We start from the raw sequence: 9,267 nt of genomic DNA, 5'->3' as shown, positions 1-9,267 counted from the left end.
CATCCTAGGACTCCTATGTGGTGGTTCTTTGCTCCTCTTGATGTCTTCTAGGCGGGAAAAAATCTCCAAAAAGTTTCATGACATTTGGACTCCGTTTGGTATTGATTTCGTGTGAAGTAAAAAACAAGAAAAAACAACAACTAGCACTGGGCACTATGTCAATAGGTTAGTACCAAAAAATGATATAAATTTGCTATAAAATGATTGTGAAACATACAAGAATGATAATAGCAACGTGGAACAATCAAAAATTATAGGTACGTTGGATACATATCAACATCCCCAAGCTTAATTCCTGCTCGTCCTCAAGTAGGTAAATGATAAAAACAGAATTTTTGATGTGGAATGTTTCCTAACATGTTCATCATATTCTTTTCTTTATAGCATGGACATATGGACATGTAGATGATCTAAAGAAATAGTCTATAATTTGACATGAAAACTTTAATACTCAAGCATATCAACATGCAACCAAGTATTTCAAAATATCAACGCTAAAGAACGCTATCCCTAGTCCATCATGCTCAATCATTGATCCGTTCATGCAACACACCCAAATATAAGCTACATCTAATGCTCAAGTATAATAACAGTATTTCGTAGTTGGTGCTTTATAAGAGAAGATCGAGACTCAAATTCAAAATAAAAATAGCATAAAGTAAATTGATAGGCCCTTCACAGAGGGAAGCACATATTTGTAGAGGTACCAGAGCTCAAAGCTTAAATTGAGAGATAAAATTATTTCGGTTGGCATGCTTTTCCTATCAATGAAAATGACTAAGAGTTTGCAATATCTCCCATGCTAAACAAATCATAGGCTGTTCCCGAACTGAAAATAAAGTTTATTTCTTTTTCCACCATTCTTTAAGATTCCACGGCTAGCCGCATCCACGGGTACCGTCCATACCAACAATTTCCAAGGAATTTATTATTTGACAACATAAAATAAATTTTGTTTGCATTTTGGGACTGGGCATTCCTATCATCGCCATACTCTCATGCAATGACAAGTGAACAAACACTCATCTTGACAATAACCTATTTAACATGGAAGATACCGTCCACCCCTCGCCGCTTTGTGAGCGGTACGGGCACACAAAACAGAAGTTTATTTTGAATATTAGAGTTGGCACATACAAATTATGGTGAACTCATTTGTCACAACTTTGGGTTTAGGGTTTGGATGCACAAGCAGCATTCCCGCTTAGTACAAGTGAAGGCTAGAAAATAGATTGAGAAGCGCCCAACCAAGGAATGAAAACCATCAAAAGTGAACATTAAATATAACTAACAACGAATAATGCAACACAAGTAGAATGTAATTTCATAGCATAATTATTGACTTCAGGTGCATGCATGGGGAATCACAAACCTTAACACCAATATTCTTACTGAAGCATAATTACTCATCAACACAACTCACATATCGCTATCTTCATATCACAAAACTATTGCAAAGAATCAAGTTTAACATCCAATGATCTTCACGAAACTTTATTATATCTCCCCCGGATATCTGTCACTTTGGGACCAATTTCATTCAAAGCAAATTGCCATTGCTAATAACAAGCTCTCTAACAAATATAAGTGAAGACTGAGAGCACAAGTTTCTTTAAAATTTTCAACTCTCACAAAAATATAACTGAAGCAAGAGAGGATTTATTCAAAGTTTCTTGTAGCTCGAAAAATAATCTAAGTTAAGCATGAGAGCATATTTCTTCAAAATAGCAGCACCGCCGTGCTCAAAGATATAAGTGAAGTACCAGAGAAATTCAATCGAACTACTCTCAAAAGATATAAGTGAAGATCAATGAGTAGTCAAACAATTAAGTAGCTATGTGAGGACTCTCTCTCAATAAAGATTTTGAGATCTGATATATTATTTCAAACAACAAATAAAAAAAGACACTCCAAGAATAGCACATATCATGTGGACAAATAAAAATTTAGGCTCAACATAGGCTAACCGATAGTTGCTGATGAATAAAGGTGGGATGGGTAGCATCCCCAAACTTAGATGCTTGAGACTTCTTAAAATATTTACTTGGGGTGACTTGGGAATCACCAATCTTGAGCCTTGGTATCTCGTTCAATCCTCTCATATCCCGGTTTCACCTAAGTCCCAAAAACTTCATCCACACAAAACTTGAAAAGAACTCGTGAGATAGGTTAGTGCACATAAAACAAAATAAACACTTCATCTACTGCCAAGAAAAGTTGCATAATAAGTTTAAAAACATTAGGTAATGTATACTATCATTTCCACAATTTATCTACCAATATAAGCTATGGAAACTATAGGATAAGTAAATAACAAAACTATGGCAACAGTTTGTCCAAACAAAACAGTCTGTAGCAATCTATATAAAAAGTGTATATATGTATCTCCATAACTTCTGGAAATTTAGGAAATGATAAATAATTTGTATGATAGTACTGTGTAAAAATTTCAGAAACTTTTCACAGTCCAGTAAAATATGATAATTCAAATACTACAGCATAAGTTTCTATTTTTTGTACAACACACATCACACATGCAATTCAAGCATTCTTATAGCAATTCTTGGAACTTTTTTTTTGAAAAACAATATTATAAATAATATCTAACATATAACAGAAAAATAAAATGACGCTGCAAGCAAAACATATCGTGTGATGAAAACAATATAGTTCCAAGTAAGATATACCGGTAATGTTGGAGACGAAAGAGGGGATGTCTTCCAGGGCATCCCCAAACTTAGACGCTTGTGTATTCCTTGCATATTACCTTGGAGTGACTTGAGAATGCCCAAGCTTAGGTTCTTCCTACTCCTTATTCTCCTAATATTGGCATCTCACCCAAAACTTGAAAACTTCGATCACAAAAGACTTAACGGAACTTCATGAGATGGGTTAATATGATAAATATAGACCATTCACTTATGTACTGACAAGACAAGGCTCATAATTATGCTCACATAATACCTACTGTATTCTATTATTCCCATAATTTATATCGCTCAATATAAGTTATGGAAACACTAAAACAAGCAAATTATGCATGAAAAACAGAATCTCAAAAACAGAACAATCTGTGAAGATATGCATGCAATCCATACTTCCCTATCTCTAAAAATGATGAAACATTAGTACAACGCATCGAATTTACCTACCAAAACTTTGTAAAATTTCAGAACTTTCTGACGCTCTAGTGAAATCAAATAAATTCTGCACTCGACGTAAAAGTTTTTATTTTTGCACACAATCAAATAAGCAAGTATCCACACTATCCCAAAGGATTTACTTGGAACTTCATTGAAATAAAAGACACAAACCAAGATTACTACAGTGGCTTAACCATGTGAACACACAAAAACATAAATAAAAGTGTTTGGTTGTCTCCCAACAAGCGCTTTTTTAATGCCTTTTAGCTAGCCATGGTGATTTCAATGATGCTCATATAAAAGTAATGAATTGGGACACAATGGGAGCAACATGAAGCATATGAAAAGCACATTTAAGTCTAACCCACTTCGTATGCATAGGGATTTTGTGAGAAAATAATTTATGGGAACAAGAATCAACTAGCATAGGAAGGGAAAATAAGCAATACTTCAAAACATTCAACATAAAGAGAGGAAACTTGATATTATCGCCATTCCTACAAGCATATGTTCCTCCTTCATAATAATTTTCAGTAGAATAATGAAGCAATTCAACAATATAAGTATCACACAAAGCATTATTTTCATGATGCACAGGAATCAAAATTTATTACTACCCACACAAGAATCAAAATTCTTATCATTCATAGAAGTGGGAGCAAAGTGAACAAAATAACTATCATGTAACATCCCAAATTTTGGAATGTTAAAATAATTATTAGATTGTTTGTTTGTTTGCTTGAGTGATTGAAACTTGTGTGAAATTTGAAACTTTTCAAAACTTTTGAATGAGAGGGAATAAAATGACTTTCCCCTTTTTTCCTGTGAATTCAAATTCATTTTTTTTAAATCAGCGAGAGGAGATAGCATGACTTCTTCAACTATAAAGAATTTGAATCAAGGTGGCATTGAAATTCCTTTCGATTTTGCTTTGCATTTTGTTTCTTCCACACTCACGGAAGCCGGAACCATATCTTGTCAAGCAAGAAAAAGAGAGGAGAAACATGACCCTCCAAAATCCGGGGATATTCTTTGAAATATTTGAGCTATGAAACCCAAGATTTATTTGAGAAAATATTTGCAAAAAGAAATAAAGCATTTAGGGATTTCCTAAAAAACATTTTTTTCAAGTATTTATTTTAGTAGTGGAAAAATGCCCATCTTTTTGGATTTATTTTTCTGAAAATTTTAATATATCATACCTCTATATTCCGAGGATATTCTATTTCCTTTTAATCGTATTAATTCCTGTTTTAATAAAAAGGGAAAGAGATCTCTTATTTTAGGAATGTACTTGGGCCACGTTAGGAAACCAATCTGGCCCAATCCCACCTTCTTCTTCCTCCTCACGAGCTTCCTTCTGTGGCCATGGCAGAAGCTTCACACGAAGCTTCCCTCCCCCGATTCGCAGGCTACACTTCCTTCCCGAGCCTCCCACCACCCTTATAAGAACGCCCCTCCTCTCCTCGTTCCATTTTCCCATCAGCTCGCCCTCTCCCTGCGCGTAGCCACGACGCCCCCACCATTGTTGTTCCTGCAAGGAGCCGAACAGAAGAATGCCCAGGAGCCCTTGACGCACCCTTCCTCGCCTCCGGGACCCCCTCCGCCGTTCCCCTTCCCCGCTGGCAACCTCCCCACCTCGTCGGAGCAGCTACCTCGCCCGAGTTCTTCCTCTCTGTCACCCATGGTGAGATTCACGAAATCCCGTATTGCAGTTTTTTCAGAAAATTGCAACCTTAGAAAATTCATATCTATTAGTCTATAACTCCGAATGTCGGGACCCCGATCCTAAGCCATAGGAATCTAGCCTGTAACCCATCGCATCCCTTTGTGGTCTCACGCACGGTTAACTCCACGGCTGCAGCCTTACCTTAGCCGGGACCGTTTGCGTCTTTTGACTCACGTATGCGATAGTATCGCTAGCAATCCAATGTCAAAGAACCCGGATCGACATGTCTAGTCATAAACCAAAGTGGCAGTACCGCACAAGGACAGGCATACATGACCCAACAAAGCAGGTGTCGGTCATCGGCGAATGTAGACGAGTCGTAGCAAGCTACAAGGACTCCATTACATCGCGTGACATTTCCCCAAAGGGGACAGACACAGCAGCTAAGAAGGACACATGCCGGTCAACCAATGTGTCCGGAGCAGTAGCAAACTACCAAGGCTCGTTGGACCACAAAGGGGCATTTCCTTGTAAGGAGTGCTACTAAAGTTCACGACTAGGTAATCGAACCCCATACATATCAAGTACGACACACGTACGCATGGCATACCGATATGTATAGATACATCGATGGCATCACAACATAACCATAAACATACAAGCTTTATTTAAGAGGCTCGGAAGAGCCACACACATAATATTACACCTTAAGGGTCTCACGACCCATAATAGCAGTCATACAATTACAAGCCAGCGGAAGAGTTATAAACTGTCTGAGTACAGACAGGGCAACTAGTAGGCATAAGGCCTGACTATACTACAGAGCCGACGTAGGGCCAGATCGTAGCTGGGACACCAGCTACTCGTCGTCGTCGATGTCTACGAAGAACCCTCCAGTAGGGTCATTAGCAACCTCTGCAACATTTATTAAACAAACATGAGTACGAAGGTACTCAGCAAGACTTTAGGAGAACTAACTACTCATGCAAGGTATCAAAAGGTATTGTGGGGTTTCATGCGGGAAGCCAGCATTTGACTCGTGGCTAGACAACTTGCTTTTTGAAATTAGTTTTGACAACTTGATTTCTCGCACACGAGTCCACTAACACCACAACAATACACTATCGTGGAATCATTTCGTATCCATACGGAAATGCCGTCCACGACACTCACGCTTATCTTGACAATTTTATGAGTAGCCATTGAAGTTATCTATGAACAACATATGTCTCCAAGTAGTCCATATCCGCGGACGCGGCTATTCGAATAGATCATAACCCTGCAAGGGTGTACTTCGTCACACACGCTCCCGCCACTTATCGCCATGTGCACGTCATGCACCTCGGCAACCTTCAAGCGGAAGCCCAGCGAGGGAGTCGGCCACGACCGTTAACCACACTAGTACCTAGTCCAGGTTTATCGCCTATCTGAGAGTAACCCGTACGGAAGTCCGGCCGAGGTTTCCGTCACGGCCTCAAACGATGTGCGCAGGGTTCCCAAGCCCACCATCCGGGTGCCACTTGGTACACCGTGCCACTGCCTACCGCATCACGGTCCACCTCTCAGGTCAGCACCATGCACGGCCTCCAGCATTACTATAAACACCAGAAACTACTTGCAACTCCTGGACCGAGTACTACGCGATTAATAGGCCGAGCAGGGTCATATTTCAGGGCCCAGCATGTGGTAGTATCTAGTCTTGGATTACATACACGGAACTCAGTTCCTAAGGACGGTCCCAATGAAACAACCCGCCATGTACTCCTACACAGCCTTTCACCGGTACCTTTACCAAATCAAGTTCAACAAACAACCTTTGCTCACCAAACACATTCCTCATTTCTGTTCATCTCCCAGATGACAGACCATACACAACTCTAAGCATAGCATGCATAGCAGGATAAGGCATATCATAGCTCAAGCAACTACCAGGTATGCTAGGTTGCAAGGTTCGGCTATTTACTGTGACAAGGTTAAGTCATGCAAAGGAAGTGGGTCCAACTATCGTGGCAAAAGCAGTTGAAGCATTTGATCCTAATGCAATAATTTGGTGCAGGAGCAAGAACATAGGAGTTATCGGGATGATCAAAAGGGTTGCTTGCCTTGTTGCTCAGAGGAGGAACGATATCCGTCAGACGGATATTCGGTGGAATCCGGGGGTGCGGAGCCTACCGAATTGAATGGCAACATTCAATAACAATCATATGCAATCAAATGATGCATGAGCATGGCATGAGAATGCAAAGTGATAAGTTATTGTAATCAAGATGTTTTAGGTTTAGAGTTGATTTGAATCACATTCGAATAGCAATTCAAACGGGTATTCTCGGATACCGGTTTAATTGATTCGACCTGATGCTCAGATCAACCTGATGTTAACATGCATGAAATGTCATGTTATGGTACTAATTTATAACTAGGCAGTGTGTGATCATTGTAGTTATAATGAAATTTGGATATTTTTGCAAATTCCATTTATGAAGTGATTAAAGAATTGAATTATTCCTTATTTCACAATTTAGGGTTCTGTAACTTTTTCAAACATAGTTGAAAATAGCATAATCAGAATCCTTGAATTTTTCTAATACTTTTTCATATACAATTTATTTTCATTGGAGTTACAGATTAATTTCATGATTTTTGCAATTTTTAGCAGTTTCCTGAATTATTTTTATACTGGAAATTCCATTTATTGCATCAGGCTGACGTCAGCAGGTCAGCCGACCTGTGCAGGTCAAACCTGACAGGGGGCCCCACTGGTCAGCCTCTCTGGGACTAATCCCGCGCTGACCGGCCCGTAATTGGGGTTTGACCAGGCGTGGGGCCCTCTGGCAGCGACTGAGGGGAGGGCGATTACGCCCTAATGGTCGGCCACGTCGACGTCCACCGGAGGGTGGTCGCCGGCGACCAGACCCGCGGCGGAGGGCTCGCCGGAGGCGACCTAGACGGCGCTGCACAGCACCAAAACGCACGCGGTTTGCAGCTACAGCATGCTCGCGAAGTGGCCGATCTGGCAGGACCATCTAGGGAGGCTAGGGTCGCCGGAAGAGGCGTCGGCGACGAGCCGGAGCGGCGGCCGAAGCTCGGGCGTCGTCGGGGGCTTTGAATCAGAGGGATCCACGCTCAGTTCTTAGCTGCTACGGCATCTACGCGTCGTCCTGGAGCTGCTGGTTGTCTCGGGAGGACGAGCTGGACATCGGAGGGCTACCGGCGACGAGCGGCAGCGGCGGTCCTCGTCGGGCTCCTGTAAAACTAGGGCTGGAGGAGGGGATCGACGGGGAAAACCTAGGGAAAACGACCGCATGCTCACAGGGAGTGCAGGGCAGAGCTCAGACGGCTCGGGGAAGGCCTGGGGGCGACGAATCGACGGGAGAGGTCCGGCGGCCGGAGGAGGAAGACGACGGCGTTGCGGGCGTTGCAGGGCTCGAGGAAGCTTCGGCTTCTGCAGAGATGACCAGGGCGACGAGGCGGAGCTAATGGCGTGCTCTGGGAGGGGTTCCTATGGCCAGGGGCACGGCTAGCTCGAGCTCGAGCTCGGCTCTAATGGCGGCAGCAGGGAGAAGGAGGGGATCCGGGAGGAGGGGAAGAACCGAGGCGGGGAATGGATAGGGGAAGCTCTGGGGAGCTTATCCCCGTCGTCGCGAGCGCGAACCGGCGGCCAGGCACGCACGCAGGTGCGTGGCCGCGCCGGAGGAGGCGGCGGCCACCTCCTGCTGCCTACTGGCGCGAGGGAGGGGACGAGCGGCGAGATGGGCCGGGCCTGGCTTGGGCGACAGGTAAGCTTTTTCCCATTTTCTCTTTTTTTGTTTTTCTGTTTTGCTATTTATTGCTTTGCTAATTATTTCAACTCCAAAACAAAAAGTAAAAACTATTTTTGACCTCCTGAAATATTTGTTATAATATCCCCACTCATTTCCAAGACTTTCAACATTTTTGGAAAATTATAGTTTCTGATTTCAATTTTTAAATTTGAAACCAGTGGCTTTTGCATTTATTTAAAATGCTTAAAGTGTCAAGAAATTAGTTTTCTCCAATGCTCATTTACTTTCATGATTTATCAGAAAGTTTGAACATTTCTTGAGGCCATTTTGGGTTCATTGATTTTGAACTAGTTGAAATTTCCTTTAATTGAATTGGTGGCTAGGGTTTTGAGTTTTTCCTTAGCCACTTTGTTTTTTTTGTTGAAACTTCTTAGATGCAAATGCAAAGAAAACATGAGCACAATGCTATCTTGCTTAAGGGTTAGGGATGTGACACCGAATTAGGTGATTATTTTTGCGTTGGATCACAAATTTTATGTGGTTTCTGTAGATATATAATTTGTCTATGTTTGGATTTATAAAAATTGAGTTAGATCAGATTTGAATTAAAGCTTGTTTTTCTTATTCCGGGAGTTTAAAAATAGCTTTTAATTTGATTCTTTTTGCTGCTGCTTCCTATTGATCATATCTTTCA

This window comes from Hordeum vulgare, chromosome 2H, assembly GCF_904849725.1.
Source record: "Hordeum vulgare subsp. vulgare chromosome 2H, MorexV3_pseudomolecules_assembly, whole genome shotgun sequence".
Taxonomy (NCBI): Eukaryota; Viridiplantae; Streptophyta; class Magnoliopsida; order Poales; family Poaceae; genus Hordeum; species Hordeum vulgare.
Note: the sequence above shows the minus strand (reverse complement) of the source record.